This window comes from Brassica rapa, chromosome A05 (genome assembly GCF_000309985.2).
Source record: "Brassica rapa cultivar Chiifu-401-42 chromosome A05, CAAS_Brap_v3.01, whole genome shotgun sequence".
Lineage (NCBI taxonomy): Eukaryota > Viridiplantae > Streptophyta > Magnoliopsida > Brassicales > Brassicaceae > Brassica > Brassica rapa.
Window position 1 is genome coordinate 4,102,937 of NC_024799.2, and position 18,361 is coordinate 4,121,297.

Here is an 18,361-nt window from a genome sequence, read left to right on the forward strand (position 1 = left end):
TTATACACTAATGGGCCGTTGGAGGAAATAAATTGCTACACCATTATTCTTTTTTTTCTTTTATATGCCCCGGGAAGACAAATTGCTACACCATTGCTACGCTATTGACTGTTATTTTTTTTTTAAATAACTATTAGCAATTGCTACTTTACCGGCATGTTTTTTTCTTGAAATAAATTGCTACACTATCGGCTGGTCTAGTTTTCCCCGGAAAGAACACACTTAGTGCTACATAGTAGACTAAGTAGCCATATTACATAAAGAATCAAATTCAGAACTGATGTGGATATACACCAAGCTCAAGAGATAGCTAGTAGTCACCGCCACTTCGTATACACCATTTCTCTCGACGAGTTTCCAGTAATGTATATGCTAGATAGGGGAGTATTAGTTTTCTTAGGTTTTGTTGATGTTTAAAGTGTGTATTTATTTATATAACTTCGACGTTTTGAAACAGAATATTCTACCACTAATCACTAGGCCATCATACTTTTGGTATGCTTGCCATTCATGCAATTGGTATACTTGTTGATACGTTCTGTTCTTTATTCATGGTTTGGTCTTAATAGAAAACTCTTCTATATGACGCTTGAGTCTCTTATGGCTTTTTAAAGGATTCTTAGCCCATGTGCAACGTAAGAAACTTTTGCAACGAGTACTCTCTTCTTTTCTTTTGCTTCCGTTATGATTCAGTATTTTCTATGTTTGCTTTACTTTTATTATGACTAGGTAAAAAAACCCCGCGATATCGCGCGGGAACTCATTTTATAAAAATAAACATTTACATGTATTTATATTTATTTATAGATAATATTAAAATGTATAATTTATTGTTTTAAATTATAACTAAAATAAAAATATGTCAATACTAATTAAGATATATCTCTTATATTAGTTTAGATAAATTATTCAGAAATTTTGAATACAACTTAATATTTTTAAACTAATTAAGATAAACAAACACATTTAAATCTAATAAATTACTAGTTTAATAAGGTAATTTATAAAGATAAGTAGGACATATGATTATGTAAAATACATATATCGTCGAAAACATGATTGCATGATAATTTTATGAGATCTTGTTTAATAACATATTTTCTTTGTAAAGCACACACACATTTCTTTTTTTTTCTTAATTATTTATATCGTATGTAAAGCTAAGTCATTCAATTTATTTTTAAATATTAACTGTTTCCAAAGAAGTATGTTTTAGCATATCATTCCATAAATTGAAATAATATTAAATCGTTTGTTCCTTCCAAGTATTCACTGAATACATATATACTTTTACTTAAATTCTCTAAACATTTATTTACATTCTTTAAAGCTATAATATAATGGAAATAAGAAAATTACAAAAGAACGTCTAAAAAAACAAATGTATTTTAAAGATGAAAATTCATATCCTTATATGTTTTTAGTAATTTAGTATTAGTGATTCTATGAAAAAGGGGAAAGATCTCTTTTTATCATACATATTTTGCTTACTTGATATATAATGATCAAAATCAAAAGCTAACTCAATATTTCAGTTTCAAGTGGTAAGAACGTGATTTAAGATACACAAATGTCAATCTCCTTTTTACTTAAACTATTAATCAATAACAATTAAACGCAATGTAATAATTTATTTTATTAGTTATTTTGTGCTTGAGTAAAAACAAGGATTTAACTGACACAAATACATGTGAGGTCTAAAAATACACTTATTAATATATCTAATTGTAAATATATAATATTGTGAAAATAACTAAATTACTCAACAAATATAATTTCCATATAGTTTAAAATTTATATAAAATATATATATATAATGAATGAAAAGACAATCTTTAAAATATAAATAACATTTAGGATGAAAAGATAAAATTTTTAGATCTTTTGACAAATTTTTTCAAACAAATGAAATTTTCTATATTTATATATTTTTCAAAATATTTGATGAATTTTGGACAATGAATATTTTCATTTCATAATTTATGTTTTTCTGTTGTGATTTTTTATGGATTATTATTCTAATTGTGATTTTTCTTGTCCACAAATTTATTAAATAAGAGATTAATAGTTGCAATGGTTGACAACCAAACATTGCACCAGCTAGCTAATAGTTGTAATGGTTAGAATCAAAAGTTGTAATGACTAATCACCACTTGCTACATTTACCAACAATTACAATGGTTCATAAAGACAATTATAATCGTGCACTTAAACAATTTCAAAATTTTGCTTAAATCTCCAACAATCCGTCCTCATTTATGTATAATTATAGATTCAGTTAATAAATAGTAAAAACTCATAAATTAAAATGTGCATATAAAAAAAATTATTTTGATTTAATTTGTTTAATACTTATCTATTAATATATAAAATTGTCTAAATATGACAGGGTATTTTATCTAAAATCCGAATAGACAATACCAAATCAAAGAAAAAAACCAGCATCAGAATTTTAAACCATAAAATATAATTGGAAAACTATAAATATATAATGTTATAAAGTAATTAACTTAGCCAACAACAAATTAACCAAATAATTTTAAAATAATTTTAAGATTATTTTAAATATATATTATATATATGAAAATAAAAGAAATATCTCATTGAAAACCTACGCAACCTTTAGAATGAATAGACACATATTTAGGCATTTTTGATAATCTCTTGAAATTTATGCAATTTTAACATGAAAACACACATAATTATGAAAAGACATATATCCTTAATACTTTTTAACCATTTTTTTTTTTTTTGACAGCAAAAAGATTACAGACTCATATAGACCCTGTAAACCAAAGTGGTAACTCTGAATCCATGTGTACGACGAAAGACGGTTGTTACCGAGCACTACGTGCCAAACTATCCGCCCTTGTATTCTCCGTCCTAGGTACATGAACAATATCTGAGTTGACGAAACTTCTTCTCAACAGCTTAATATCTTCCAGGTAGCTTTCAAATGCTGGCCATTCTTCTGGTTCTGAAACCATCTTCACCAATTGAGAACAATCCGTTGCAAACGTAACCTGAAACTGTCTTAAGTTTCTCATGCATTCCATTGCCCAAATTAATGCCTCCATCTCCGAATGAAGCGGTGAAAGACAAGCCCTTACATTCCTTGCTCCTAGTAAACCATCAAACCCTGATAATGTACTGAGCCAACCTTGTCCTGAAAATAGGTCGTTATCTTTCCAAGAACCATCTGTGAAACACCATCTTCCTGTGGTTCCTACGTTAGGCCTAACTTGTACTTCTTGTGCACACCTGTTGTTACTAACCTGTGCCTCAGCCCAAAGTGTTGATTCTAGTTCTGCTAATCGAAGTGTTTCCCTGGGATCAATATCAAGATTACTGAATACTTTATTGTTTCGACCCTTCCAAATGTACCATAGTATCCATGCAAACTGATGATCCTCCATCTTTGGATTAACTCTCCAAAATAGATGGTCCATATTAGCAAAAAGAGAGCCAATAGGAAAAATATTCGGATTTGATGGAATTTTAGATAGTGCCCAGACTTGACGAGCTGGGGGACATTCAAAAAACACATGGTTTATTGATTCTTCAGGATCACCACACCGTGCACAGCACGTATCTCCTTGTATTCCTCTTGCCCTTAGATTTTTCGTTACCGCCATACATCCTGATATCAACTGCCATAAAAAATGCTTTAACTTTGGAGGACACCTCACTTTCCAGCAGAAAGCTTTAAGTATATCAACATTGGGCCCATAAAATTCTGGTGGCTTTTCCTTATCAGGATAAATCCTTTCCACTTGGTACCCTGATTGTACTGTATATTTCCCATTCTTGGTGAAATGCCATCCATTCCTATCTTCCATCCGATTTCTACACAATGGTATACTTTCGATTATTTTTGCATCGTGTGGATCCACCAAATCCCTAATTGCCTGTAAATTCCATGTGCGGGATTCCGAATTAATGAGAGAATCCACTGTGAGCTCCGGGTAACTATTATGAAGGTTTTTGTTAGCTGGTCTCGGGCGAGTGGATGGGAGCCATGGATCATTCCATACTGAAATAGATGATCCTGTTCCCACCCTTTTAATTAGTCCTTTACAAACCAGAGATCTAGCAGAAGTAATACTCCTCCAGCCATATGACGGGGAATATGAGCGAATCGGATCCAGGGGTGAAGCATTCCTGTAATACCGTCCTTTAAAAACTCGAGAAAAAAGAGAATTTGGCTTCTCGAGCAGCCGCCACAGTTGCTTCCCAAGCATGGCCGTATTAAAATCAGTCAAGTCCTTAAAACCTAACCCACCATTATCTTTATGGACACACAATTTATCCCATGATTTCCAATGCATACCTCTTGTACTACCTCCTGGACTCCACCAAAACTGCGCAACAGCACCCGTTAGCTTCTTCACAGTCGTTTTCGGTAACCGATATACAGACATCACATGGTTTGGCAGAGCCGTAATCACCGATTTAATAATCACCTCCTTGCCGCCCTTAGTAAAAAATCTTAAACTCCATCCATTAACCCTATTATTTAACCGTTCTTGTACGAATCCAAACACTTGTACCTTAGAACCTCCTAGGCTTTCGGGCAGGCCTAAATAAGATCCCATTCCACCTAAATTCTGAATTCCTAAGATATCCCTCAATTCTTGACGACTATCTTCATCAATCTTATGTCCAAATTGAATTGAGGATTTCTGGAAATTAATTTGTTGTCCAGAGACGGTCTCATATTCCTTTAGAATCCTGAGTATAGTTTGACACTCTTCCTTGTTTGCCTTACAAAAGAACAAACTATCATCTGCGAATAACAAATGAGAGATTGCAGGGCAAGCTCTTGCCACTTTCATACCGGTTAATTGTTTCATCCGCTCCGCCTTTTTAATATTTGAAATTAACGCCTCCGTACACATAATAAATAAGTAAGGGGATAAAGGATCTCCTTGACGTAATCCACGCTGGGGAATAATTACACCTCGTGGCTGCCCATTGAGAAGCACCCTATATTGAACCGAAGAGACACACTCTCGCATTAATTTAATCCAATGAGGATCAAAACCCATTTTTTGAAGGAGAGCCGCAATAAAATTCCACTCTATCCGATCATATGCCTTACTCATATCTGTTTTTATTGCCATAAACTTATTTTGACAAGACTTATTGGCTCTCAAACCATGAAACATTTCCTGCGCGATAAGAATATTATCTGAAATTAACCTTCCTGTCACAAAAGCCGATTGTGTCTCTGAGATTAGTCTGGGAAGACAACTTTTCAGCCTTTGACACAAAACCTTCGAAATTATTTTATAGCCCACATTACAAAGACTTATTGGTCTCAGTTCCGTCATCCTTGTCGGTCTCTCCACTTTTGGTATCATACAAATATTAGTTATATTCAGCCTTGGATCCAAATCACCTGATCTCAAAAAATTATTCACCAGCTCGACCACATCCTTTTTAATAACATGCCAGGAATGCTGAAAAAAAAGAGCTGTCATTCCATCCGGACCTGGCGCTTTCTCCGGATGCATCATAAATAAAGCTTGTCTCACTTCTTCCTCTGTTGCTAACTTCAATAGCCTTTGATTCATCTGAGGAGAAATTGATGGTCCTATCTCCTCCAAGAAACTATCAAACTCCGTAGGGTTAGTAGAATTAAACAAACCATCAAAATAATCTACCGCCACCTTCTCAACACCGTTCTCATCTGTGATCCAATTACCCGCATCATCATAGAGGCCCACTATTTTATTTCGGATCCGCCGTTGTTTTGTTAAAGCATGATAAAACTTAGTATTCAAATCCCCGGATGAGTACCACATATTTCGACTTTTCTGATGCCAATACTCCTCCTCATCCTTATAGGCCTCCTGTAATTTCCTGGAAATCTCAATAATATCCTCTTGGGATCTATTGTTATCTGTTTGTACATCTTCCAAAGCTTGTTGAAGATTCTGAATTTTTTCCTTCCCATAAGGTTGATTGTCTTTCCGCCATGAAGATATTTCATGTCGACAATTATTAATTTTGGTAATAAAATCCCCTGGTTGGCCCTCCTGATTTTCTGTCCAACCCGACACAATTGATTCCATAAGCCCCTCCTGACCTATCCACCGCTTATCAAACCTGAACTGACCTCTTTTTTTCCTTGATAATTTATCTTCCAGAAAAGCGATCACCGGTCGATGATCCGATCCCACCATCCTCAAATATTCTGTGTAAGAAAATGGAAAGAGTGTATGCCATTCCTCATTCGCCAAGGCTCTATCCAGTCGACATCTAACCGTTACAGCTCCTTTTCCTTTCCCTCTCCGTCCCTGCCATGACATTTTATTACCACGAGCCGGAAATTCTAATAGTCCACTATTCCTTATCATATTGTTGAAAGGGATAAAGGACGTCGCACACCTTAGAGTTCCCCCATCTTTTTCGTGATTCCCGGTAATTTCGTTTAGATCTCCTATAATAAACCAGGGCTCCGATCTAGCTAAACCATATCGGGTTAACCTTTCCCATACATGATCTCTCAAACTTTGATCCGGCTCTCCATATACAAAAGTAAGGAATACTTGTTTCCCTTTGGCCATTGCCTCGACATCTATCATTCTATTGCTAGAATATAATATTTTAACTTGGTACTCATTATTATAAAAAAGGGCTAAACCACCACTTCTCCCAATTGGATCCACTGTAACCAGACTATCATAACCAAAATGTGATTGAAACCTTTGTACGAATCCAAAATCCTGTTTCGTTTCTGATAAAAACATAAAATCTGGTTTATGTTTATGCCATGTTTCCCGAAGATAACTTATTGTCCAATGACTTCCAAGACCTCTGCAATTCCAACTTAATATTTTCATATATAAACCTGCTTGTATTGCTCTACCGAGCCGGAAGATTGGGGTTTAATGATACCCAGCAATCTTAGAATCTCAAGGTTCCGAAAACCAGTAAAATTACAATCAATCTTGTGAGAGATACGATCAATCCCATGAGGAACACCATTGCACCATTGAAACCCATTATTCCTTTTTTCAATCATCAGAATACGGACATACAAAATGTCTATCGAACCATAATACGTACAATTTCTAAACCCAACTTTGTGGTTAGCTTTAAAGTACACATATAGCTTCTTTGCATACCCATTAACTTGAAAGTATGATTTATTAAGCCCATTTAATCCTGAACCAATATTTTGCCTAATGTTTCCCCAGCACCATTTCAAGTAATCAAAAGGATAGATTAAAATTAGAAAATACTTGTGTTCTAGAAAGATTTGTGCCACCAATAAATATAACCCACCATTCGTAACAAATGCTATGTAGTGTTCTTTATATTGATCTGATAAACCATATGTAATCCCCAAAGCAAAGAAACCAAATGCATTTACTATATTCCCAACTATACCTTTCAACTCCCATACGTCTACCAGCTTTCCACACCAATGCAGATTCAGGACAGTAAACAGGAGACCAGTAATAGGCCACCACACACATCCATGATGCCAAACCAAAAAAGCCAAGCCTTCTCCGTAATATAAAACTTTTACGTATACATCAAGGAACCACCATAAACTCAAGAAACCATTATTATTCCAAGTCTTATTGACTTGATTCATAAAACTAGGTTTTTGGTGGCCCTTGTTTGGGGTTTGATGTACCCTTCTCCTCCAACTGGTTAGAACTATCTCCTTGGCGAGTGCCTTGCGTTGGCTGCTCAGCACATATGAACCTCCTGCTCCAACCGTTGATTTGAACTGCCTCTTGCTTGCACCCTGTTTCTTCACCAATTCTCCAGCAACCTGATCATTCTCTTCTGCCTCATCACCCTGCTTTTCCTCCGCTATGGTATCAACCCCATCCTCCTTGACCCTGTCGTCCTCTCCAATCTCTTCATCAGAGACCTTCTGAGAATCATTCTCAAACTCCTCAATACCCTTACCCGTATGAACCATATTATCAGTCTCATCCAAATCCATCCCATCCTCAACTACCAAAACCTTCCTCTCTTCAACAAATACCGTAACTATATTTACTACAATACCATTATTACCAAATCTCTGGAAATTGATTCCAAAAATCTCTACCCAGCCAACAATCACATAATCAGAAATCTCTAAAAATCTGAACGAAGCCCTAAATTGAATCCTAACTTTCCTTATGCCAATAGAAGAGAAATTCCTAAAGTTCCTTTGAAGATACTTTACAATCCTTCGAGATCTCGTTTTGAGGTCAACTGGAGACACACCCCTGCGGATCTGTGATATTGCCTTGATGGTGACAGATATCCAGATCCAAATCCAATTCGAGAGTATTGATGATTTCCTCCATCTTCCAGATCGTTTCCTTCCTTTATCCAAACCAGAACCGTGTAAATCCTCTGAACTCGATCTTGTCAGATCTCGATCTTGTTTTCCTTTCTTCCCCACATCAACCTTCGGAGAACAGACCACATGTATCGGAGATTTTGAATCAATTCCCGGATCCCATCGACGAAGAATCATGGAAACCCTAAATCGCCGTTACAATCGCCATAGTTGTACTTTTTAACCATTTTAAAAAAACTAATGTAATATTTAGGTTGAAAAGACACGTCATTTCACATATTCAAAAGGTTAACCCAGAGTTATAGTGGTTAACACAAAAATTTGCAAAAACTCATCATAAAAGTCTACTATTACCAATGCACGGATTTATCATAGTTGCAATAGCTCATCACCAAAGACTTTCATCACTAACAACTTCAATGAATTATAAAGACACATAATTATAGAAAGACACATCATTTCATAATTTGACAACTTTGCAATATAAGTTGAATTATTAGAAAACCACATATATAGTTTTGTGTTTATTATTGAGTATTAATACCTGAGGAACTTCAACGTCTGTAAATGTCAATATTTGGGAAAAGGATTTTATCAATACTATTAAAACAGAAGCAATTTTTATCTACTTACAAATAGTCTAGGTTGGACCATTATATTTAATTATATTTCCTATTATTTCTACTCATATCTAATTTAACTGTTAAATATACATCATACCTAAAATTAAGGAACTAACTATCTAATCTATTATTTTTTAAACTAATGAATTTAATTTATATTAATTCGAAATTCAAATAACTAATCAATTATATTTTAGTTATTAATGTAATAAATAATTATATATATATATATATCTATTTATTCGTATATATACAACTATATATTAATCCAAATGCAAAAAAAAAAACAAATTGTTCAAAACCCTCACCAAATACATAAAAATATAATTCTTATAGTAAGAGTATTAATATATATAAATATATATTATTAAATAAATATTAATAGTAATTATATGATGAAACATGTTACTATTGATAGTTTAATGAATATATTTTTTACGGGTTACTCAAACAGACATGTATATATCAAATATAAACCAATTGAACAAATATATCATAAAACATTACATTAACATAAATCGAAGCCAGAGAGTAAGGGTCAATATTTTAATTGTTTTAAAATATAATTATATCTATAAATTATAAAAATTAAGAACTAAATATAATAAAAATATATATCAAAATTAAAATAATAAATATTTACATTTCTAATGCGAATAATGAAATTAACTTTTAAATTTAAAATAAGCCATAGACAAAACATCAAAAAGTATCTAATAATATGTGAATAACAAAAGTAAACTAACTAATTAAAACAATTATATTTTTTTTTACAAACGTAAATCATTAATTTGTAATAGACAGATACACATTATTGATGCTCAAATCTATTTTATTTTTAGTATGCATCCACTCAAATATTAATCCATTAACAAGATGGAATTTTAGTTGGACTAAAATTGTATTAAAATTAGAATATCAATTTCATAATATATTCACTATTCATCTGAACGTTCATGAATATATATTACAATACTCTAAATATACTAATAAATTAAACCGGATTACATATTGGGTCATCTATCAGTTCAACCGATAACCAGATCTCGGGTTTTAGCGGTTGTTATGGGTTTTAGAGAATTTTTAAATAACAGTTTTTTTTTCTGAAAACTAAAATGGATTACATATGAACCACCGAATTTGGAAATTTAACTGCGGGGTCGAGTCGAATTTCAAAACATTGAATATAATTTTTCATTTGTAATATTTAAGTGTAGATACAATTAAAATATAAATTTATATCAAATAAATTTGGAATGTTTCGAAAATAATCCCGCGCTTCGAAAGCGCGGGTCAAAATCTAGTCTACTCTATTAAAATAGAGTCATTATTTTTATCTACTATAAAAAAGTCTATGTTAGAAGACCAAATCTGAATTATTAATATGTTTTCTTAGGTTAATATACTAATTTAGTTTTCAGCATATAATAAACTAAAATAGTGGCCTATTAAGTAACAAAAAAAATATTTTTACGTAGATGATTAAAATCCTTCCCCTGCTATATAGGACATTTGTTTATATTTGACATTCCACTTTTGTAACAACCGTATTTCATTTAAATATTTCTATAACATGTTGTATTGTATTTATATTAATCATGATTTCATACTTAATAAACTAATAAAAGGTTTTCATTCAGTTTAAAATGATTATACTAAAATTGACATATATCTACTCTATTAATTTAGAATCCTACTTTTTATCTACTCAAAAAATTGTCTTTTAAGTTTGGACCAATTCATAACTCCTTAGAAATAATTATAACATTCTCTATTATTTGTTTATACAATATAACTCCAGTTTTAAAAAGTATATTCTTAAATTTTACCCTTCAGTTTGATAATTTATCAAAACTATACTTCAAAATGATTCTAACAAACGTAACCATAATTCACAGATCAAAATTATTATCCCTAACCAATTCTAACCAAATAAAATACTAATCACTATAGTGATTTGATATGTTCCACATGATCTATTATTTTGAGAAGTGAACCAATAAATATTTGCAAATGTGTTCATTTGTTATAATTTCATTTTTATTCCATTTTTATTATATGGTCCAAAAAAACATTTAACTCAATATATTTTATATGTCAAACTTTTCTTAGACGTTGAGTTATATAATTCAATAGATTTTAATACATCTGATCCAACTATTTAATCAACACTAAAAATTTATATAATTTAATAAAAATATATAGTTTTAACATTTCTAAGTGTATACACGTTTACATGTGTTATTTTCCTTATCAGACATTTCAATTTGTCTTTCAGAATTCAAATCTTAACAAAGCAATATAAGAAGATACATTATCCACTACGCAATTGTAATATATATATATATATATATATTTAGTTTGTAAATTTTAAATAAAAATCAACAAAATCGTCTCAGTGACAAGTTTTATTAAAAAAAAAGTACATTAAACCTGCATTACTTAAATTATGATTTCAAATTTAAAATTTGTGTTATAAGTTAAAACATAATATGTGCTATAATAAAATTTTCTAATGTCTACTCTTCATATGTTCAAAAATTAATTTATTTAACATTTTAAAATATATTTCAGTATATAGTTACAAATAGAAAATAGAAAATCAAAACTTAAAATATAATCAAAATAAAATGATATGTTTAATATATTATCTGTCACAAAATTTAAATACTTTCAATAAAATAATCAAAATAATAATTTATTTGATTATACAAAAAGAAATTAAAAATTCAGATAATTTAAAATAAAAAAATATAACTCGCGTTTAACGCGGGTAAGAGTCTAGTTCCACATTTAAATCATGTTCTTTAAGAGGAGAATTATGATTCTCATTCACTATTTGACTACGTGTAAACAGTCAGAAATTTGACTATAGGTCCGAACATTATGTATTATCATTAGTAAGACAACTTATTATCATTATATTACAAACCTGAAATTACGAATCTTCTTTAAATCGGTGTTTTTATAAAATTTTGTAGCAAGTGAAGTGTCTAATTAAATAATGTGATTCTATTCAAACAAAAATCATTTAAATTTTTGGGAAAAAATAGTTAACCATTTTGGTCTAACTGACGACAATATGTTTCTTCCTTTGGGTTTTGGATAGCACTGACCAAAAATCTGCAGCAATATTGTCCCAAATTGATACTCGAATTTAATTGATACTCGAATTTTTGTTCCGCTGTAACTGAAGATAAGATAAAATTATTTTGTTAAAGAAATAATAATTTTAAAATGTATATGATAGAACACTTACTCTTGAAGAACGTAGCTGGCCATAATCTTACGTATTGAGTTATTTTTTCGTACTTTTGATCCCCAAACATAAGTAACGCTTTCAACAACATCTGCTTCATTGTTATTGCCATTAATATGATAACAACTAAACAAAACTTTGACACTTCAAAAAAGAAAAGAAATAACTGGTAAAATATGATTTGTGTTGGTTAACATTAGCAACTTTTTCATACCCATGGATTCTAAATTTTTTTTTCTCAATTTGAGGCACATCGTCTAATACTTCTGATGCAATTGTATGATGAGTGAGTTGAACAGAAAGTCTGTGTTCATTAGTAGTCATTTTTTCATCAACATCAAAGTTACTAATATGAATAGATCATTCTTTGATGAAATCCTTGTAATAAATAAGACGATTATTCATTGAACCTTTTATTTGTTCTCCTTTCACATAAATAAAATGGATGTTTTTTGAAAATATATTAAAAAAAATTTGTAGTAACAACTAAAGGCTTACAGTTTCATTCAAAAGCTACTTTTGTTTGTCTCAGAGAAAAGTGCCCCCTTCTTCAATTTTTTCCCCATTTTCGAATCAAGTGAATATTATTTTGCGTTTACAATTATCTTTCTCCAGATCTTTGTTTACAGAATATGAATACTCTAAGATAGCCATGTCTGACCCTTTTAGGATTTTAAATTGGTTTGAGAAAAAACTGGTTGCAACCATGTTATTGCGAGTGTCTATGAACAAAATTAGTTTTGTTGTGGAGTGAATTATTCAAATATTCAAAACAGTGTCACAGTAGTTTATTGTTGTTTAGAGTTTTGAGTGAAAGGAAAATGTCAATGATTAATCACTTAAATAATAGTCGAAGCATTGCAAAGATTTCCGAAGCATTGCAATCATTTGGGATGGGACGCAACTGCTGGTCTTACGCTTTGCGACGTTCATTTTGTTTTTGAAGTAACTGATTTTGGTGTACTCTACATTTAATGTAATTTCATACGAAACCACAAAAAGTGATATAAATTTGAAACATAACTTTAACCATGAATATAATTTTTTTTTATTGACTTAATGTAGTTGGCATAGATGATTATTCAAATATGTGGTTATTCTTTGTATCTGACTTGTTATACAAAGACTATTTTTAATTTAATAATACATATATAAACATTGTATTTCAATTATTAAAAAAATTAGATGCAAAACAAACAATTTTTATCTTTACATTACTTAAAATTCAAATTATTTGTAATAAAAATAATATAAAACTATCATCAGTAGGAACCAATTCAGTTACAAATATGAAAATTTATACCATGTTTTACTGTTTTTCAAATACATTATATATTTTAACTGACAGGAAAACCATAATAATTAGACTATAGAATTCTTAACATAATCTAGATGAATATATTCTGCTTACACATTATTTAACATTGTTACTATATTAGATTTAAGAATAAGAGTAGAATGTGAAAGATGGGCATATACACATACAAATACTAATATACATATGCTTATTTTATTTATTTAATGGTTTAGTGATGTTTTAAGCGTTATTTTTCTCTGCTATGTTAATATTTATTTATTTATTAACTTCAATTGGATTATATGTATTGCTTTTTATACTTAAGAGATGCTGGATTTATGAATGACGAATCTATGTATGATAAACAAAACTTAATTGTCACATTCTTCCAATTTCAAAGTATATATTTTGAAAAGATACTTATAAGAATAGTCACAACTTTTCAATTTTTAAAAGATACTTATATGAATTTTTAGAAAAGACACAACCTTCCAACATTGAATTTTTGAAAAGACACAACCTTTTTGACATGTGTTACAAAAGACACAACTTTTCAACATAAGTGAAACTCACAACCTTTGGAATTAATTGGGATTGCTATTATTAGTAGATTAGTTAGCAATTATGATATGGACGCAACCAAAACAGTATATCTACCTTCTTCTTCCATATGTGTTGTATTTTTACTTGTTTCTCCACGTGAGTTTGTTAAGCGTCACTTTATTTCTCATTTTTAGGATGTGCCAGAGGCTTAAGCTCTTGCAGATAAATATGGAATCAAAGTTTCGTGAGACCGTATGTCATGGCTCTGGAATATACGCAGCGTTGATCAATTTCATTGGCTGACTTTTATGGATTTCTCTTACAAAGTACCAAGACGACTCTGAACGTAGAGGAATTTTATTCTTTTCAACTGCTAAATATATTTATTAAATGATTGCAGATGCAGTCTTATCACGCGGTACACTTAAGGCTCAGGGAGGTTTTAAAGCATCCAATTTCTAGAGGACGTCAAGTTTTTATAACGCCCGACTGTCCACGCCTAATGGGCCACCTACGCTTGCTCTCTGGACCCGTGGGTCCCATCTCGTGTTTACTGTCCCTGCAATCAACATATGACTTTCTCCTGTATTTTGGCTTCACTCGCACAGTATCACGAATCACTTTCCGATAGGTCACCCATCTTTTTTTTTTTTTTTTTTCACCCATCCTTTCACTACTGCATTCTAAGCACGCTTAATTTTAGAGTTCTAAACGGATGTGTGAAGAAAAAGATAAATCAATTTTGATGACATAGGTAATCAAATCAAGTTTCTTAAACATTTTCATATATCATAAGTCGGGATGCTACAGTTTTACTAAGAGTAAGTCTGGGATTATTATCAACTATTCTTACTGTGTTTAAACCTATACGAGTCTCTCTCATCCTCGCTGATGAGTGATGCCTAAAAGTAGTATAGGCAATTAGTGTATACGAACCAAACAAATATGATTTGCTAAAAAAATTGTTTCCCATAAGTATTATTAGAACTATTTTCTTTGATTGCGTTAGTTGACGTCCAAGCAAAAATCAGACGATCCATAAATCACCAATTATGCCAATTTTTTCACCTAGGCATTGGGGATTTACGATAACAACTACTAGTTTCGTCCATATCTATGTTTTTCTTTAACCATACCTAATGATTCAGTAAAAAATAAAAAGTAGACAGGTTAGGATTGTTGAAACTTCTTTTGGTATGTGATTGGAAATGATTTGTACGTCTCCTGTGATGGGTCCACCTTTTAATTTTGTCACAATGCATTAATAAGTGATGCCTATTCGTTGCTTTATAGTTCCTGGATCAAGACCACGAAGATCTTGAGTTACTTGCATCTCCTAATTCTCTTTTATTTTTGCCAGTTATATATATATATATATATATATATATATATATATATATATATATATATATATATATATATATATATATACATATATTAAGCAAAGCTAAATATTTATTAGCATTTAGATGAGCATAAATTACTTTCACACAATATCCATTTCTTTTTAAACACGAATAAACCAATTAGAATCTATATATCTTAAAAAATTATGAATGAGCTTTTCTCATGATTAGTGCTACAACATAAATCTATAAGGAATCTCTTGTGTCATAATTAAGATTATTCATTATTTATCAAAAATGATAATGCGTGGTGATTATAGATAAGAGCGAAAGAAGCATGAAGGTTAATTACATCTGATGAAGAACGCACCGAAGAAATAAAGCTGCAAGTGGCCATAAGACTGATGTCTGAGTCGACTTACACCATTTATATATCGATAGACACATTCCAAAGTAGTGTTCCGACCAATCACCAACTACTTCACTTAGATCTGTTCGCCATATCTCACACATTTTCGTCTTCTCTCATCCTTCTACTTACTAAAATTGGGCTTTTTTCTACCGTATTTTAATTTGTAACTTCATTTCAACTACTCTAAAATAACTTCATTTTATTAGGAAGTACTAGTTTCTAAAGACTAGAGGGTTTTTAAACTCGACGAATTTTATGAAGATAAATAATTATGAAAAATATGGCAGTGGCAGATCAATATTGTAGATGTTTCTCCTTATATTATATATAAAAGTAAGTCTTGAGCTACCCACATACCATCTCATAAGTCATTATCCCCATAGCCGCAACATCTAGCATCTGGCAGTCTCAAAGCTCAGTATGTTTCGGGCTCTCCTCTTAGTCTTGTCTCATGTTCACATATTTCCTTGATACCTTATTATATCATCATTAGATGTGATGTTTCCAACATGCATTTTTAGATGAAATATTTTATCGTTTGATATCGACCGAATGCTATTATTGGACAAACTAAGCCATCAAATGCAACATACACGTAGTGAAGTAATTGGTTTTCAACACTAATTAACACTATGTTAATGTACTTAATTTTTCAGTCCAAACTAAATGGAATTATGTGAACTAGAATATGTTATTGTATCATATGTCAAATTCCTTATAATTGCAAGAATATGAAACAAGTTGACAACAAGACAAGAAATCAGAAAAGCTGTTTATAGTTTACACCAGGAAAATGTAAACAAAAAAAAGGTGGTACATATTTTTATGTATGTTTCAACACAAACTAAGAAGATTATGATCAATAATTGCAGATTAGTATCTTTAAAAATTCCTATCTAAGGAAAAAGCTAATAAAGAAAAGGTTAAATAAAGGCTAATCGTTACAATCGCACTCGAAACTTCGAAAGCACTATTAGAGAGTTCTATATTCTGATACTCTCCAAGAACACCATATATAATCGCACTAAGCATGCCCCTCCAAATATATATTCATGATACCTATGTACGTATAACTTAGGGAAATGATAAAATACTTAATATAACTCCACTAATTAAATAGATGTTCACAAACTTCATTTTTAGAAGAATACAAAATCCATAATCATTGTATAATTTAAAGAGAAAGTGTTTAAATAAAAGACACTGCGCATATGTATTAAAATGAGGACCGCCCAAAGCATTAGCACACAATAATGCAGAGAAAAGCATTAATAGACAATAATGCGAAAGAAAGCATTGGAAAATAAGTTAAAAGAAAAGGAGCAATTGGGAGACTTAATCAGCAGAAGACGATCACTACGTCTTTTCGTTTGTTGTATCTTTGACCATATAAATTAATGGATCCCATTCTTCACCTTTTCTTTTGACGACTACGTTCAATATGGAGCTTTCAAAAAGCCTAAATTAAGCGGTTTCGTATCGTACGTCCACACATATATATATATATCTAGTAGATATTATAGGTCGTTGTAGATTTTAGACATGTGTGGTTTGGTGGACAAAACTCGCATTTAGATTTTACAATCCTATATTGAGTTATGTATAGGATCTTATGAGTTCTTATCTTGTTTATTGTAGATTTTTGCAAGATAACCCATGTTTTAAAAGTTTAGAAAATGAACTTTGGTTCACGGGATTTGTGTCCTTGTTAAGGTTTGGTCATTAAGATAACATTCTTATTAGCTTGTTAGTAATTTTCAAAACAAATTAAGTCTTACATGCATTCTAGTTTTTTCTATAAGGCCCTGTTCGTTTGTACATCTAGAAGATGCATCCAGATGGTCCATCTAGATGTCCTATCCAGATGCTCCATCTGGGTGTTGTTTGTTTCTTCATTTCGTCCATGCATCCAGATGAATCATCTGAATGCAACTATGTTCGTTTGATTTTCATTTTTTAACTTCCATCTGCATCCAGGTGAACTTGTTAATAAAATAACTAAAATATAATTTTTAATGTTTCGGCGGAAAAATAGCATTTTAACGGTTTTGGCTGAAAATATATTTGCGGTTTTTGAGGAAATATGTGTTTTTCGCGAAAAATGCATTTTTATGGTTTTGACGGAAAATACGTTTTATGGGTTTGGCGGAAAATACGTTTTTGCGGTTTGGATGGAAAAAGTGTGTGTTTGAAGTTTTGGCGGGAAAAGTATTTTTTCACGATTTTGGAGGGAAAAGTTATTTTTTGCGACTTTGGCTTGGAAAATCATTTTGGCGGTTTTTGCGGAAAAGTATTTTTTTTTTTGGCGGGAAAATACATTTTTCCGGTTTTGGCGGGAAAATTCAGTTTTCCGGTTTTGGCGGGAAAAATACTCTTTTCCGGTTTTTGCGGGAAAATGCGTTTTTCCGGTTTTGGCGGGAATATACTTTTTCCGGTTTTGGCGGGAAAATTCGTTTTCCGGTTTTGGCGGGAAAATTCATTTTTCGGTTTTGGCGGGAAAATGCGTTTTTCCGGTTTTGGCGGGAAAATGCGTTTTTCCGGTTTTAGCGGGAAAATACGTTTTC

At 31.3% G+C, this 18,361-nt stretch overlaps 1 long non-coding RNA gene across 1 annotated transcript; it reads left to right on the forward strand.

Annotated features, from left to right (window-relative positions):
- Positions 1 to 92: 92 nt before the first annotated feature.
- LOC117134177 lies at positions 93 to 16,114 on the forward strand. Its single transcript, XR_004458353.1, has 2 exons — positions 93 to 729; positions 14,112 to 16,114. It is a non-coding gene; the product is annotated as an uncharacterized LOC117134177 (long non-coding RNA).
- Positions 16,115 to 18,361: the final 2,247 nt, after the last annotated feature.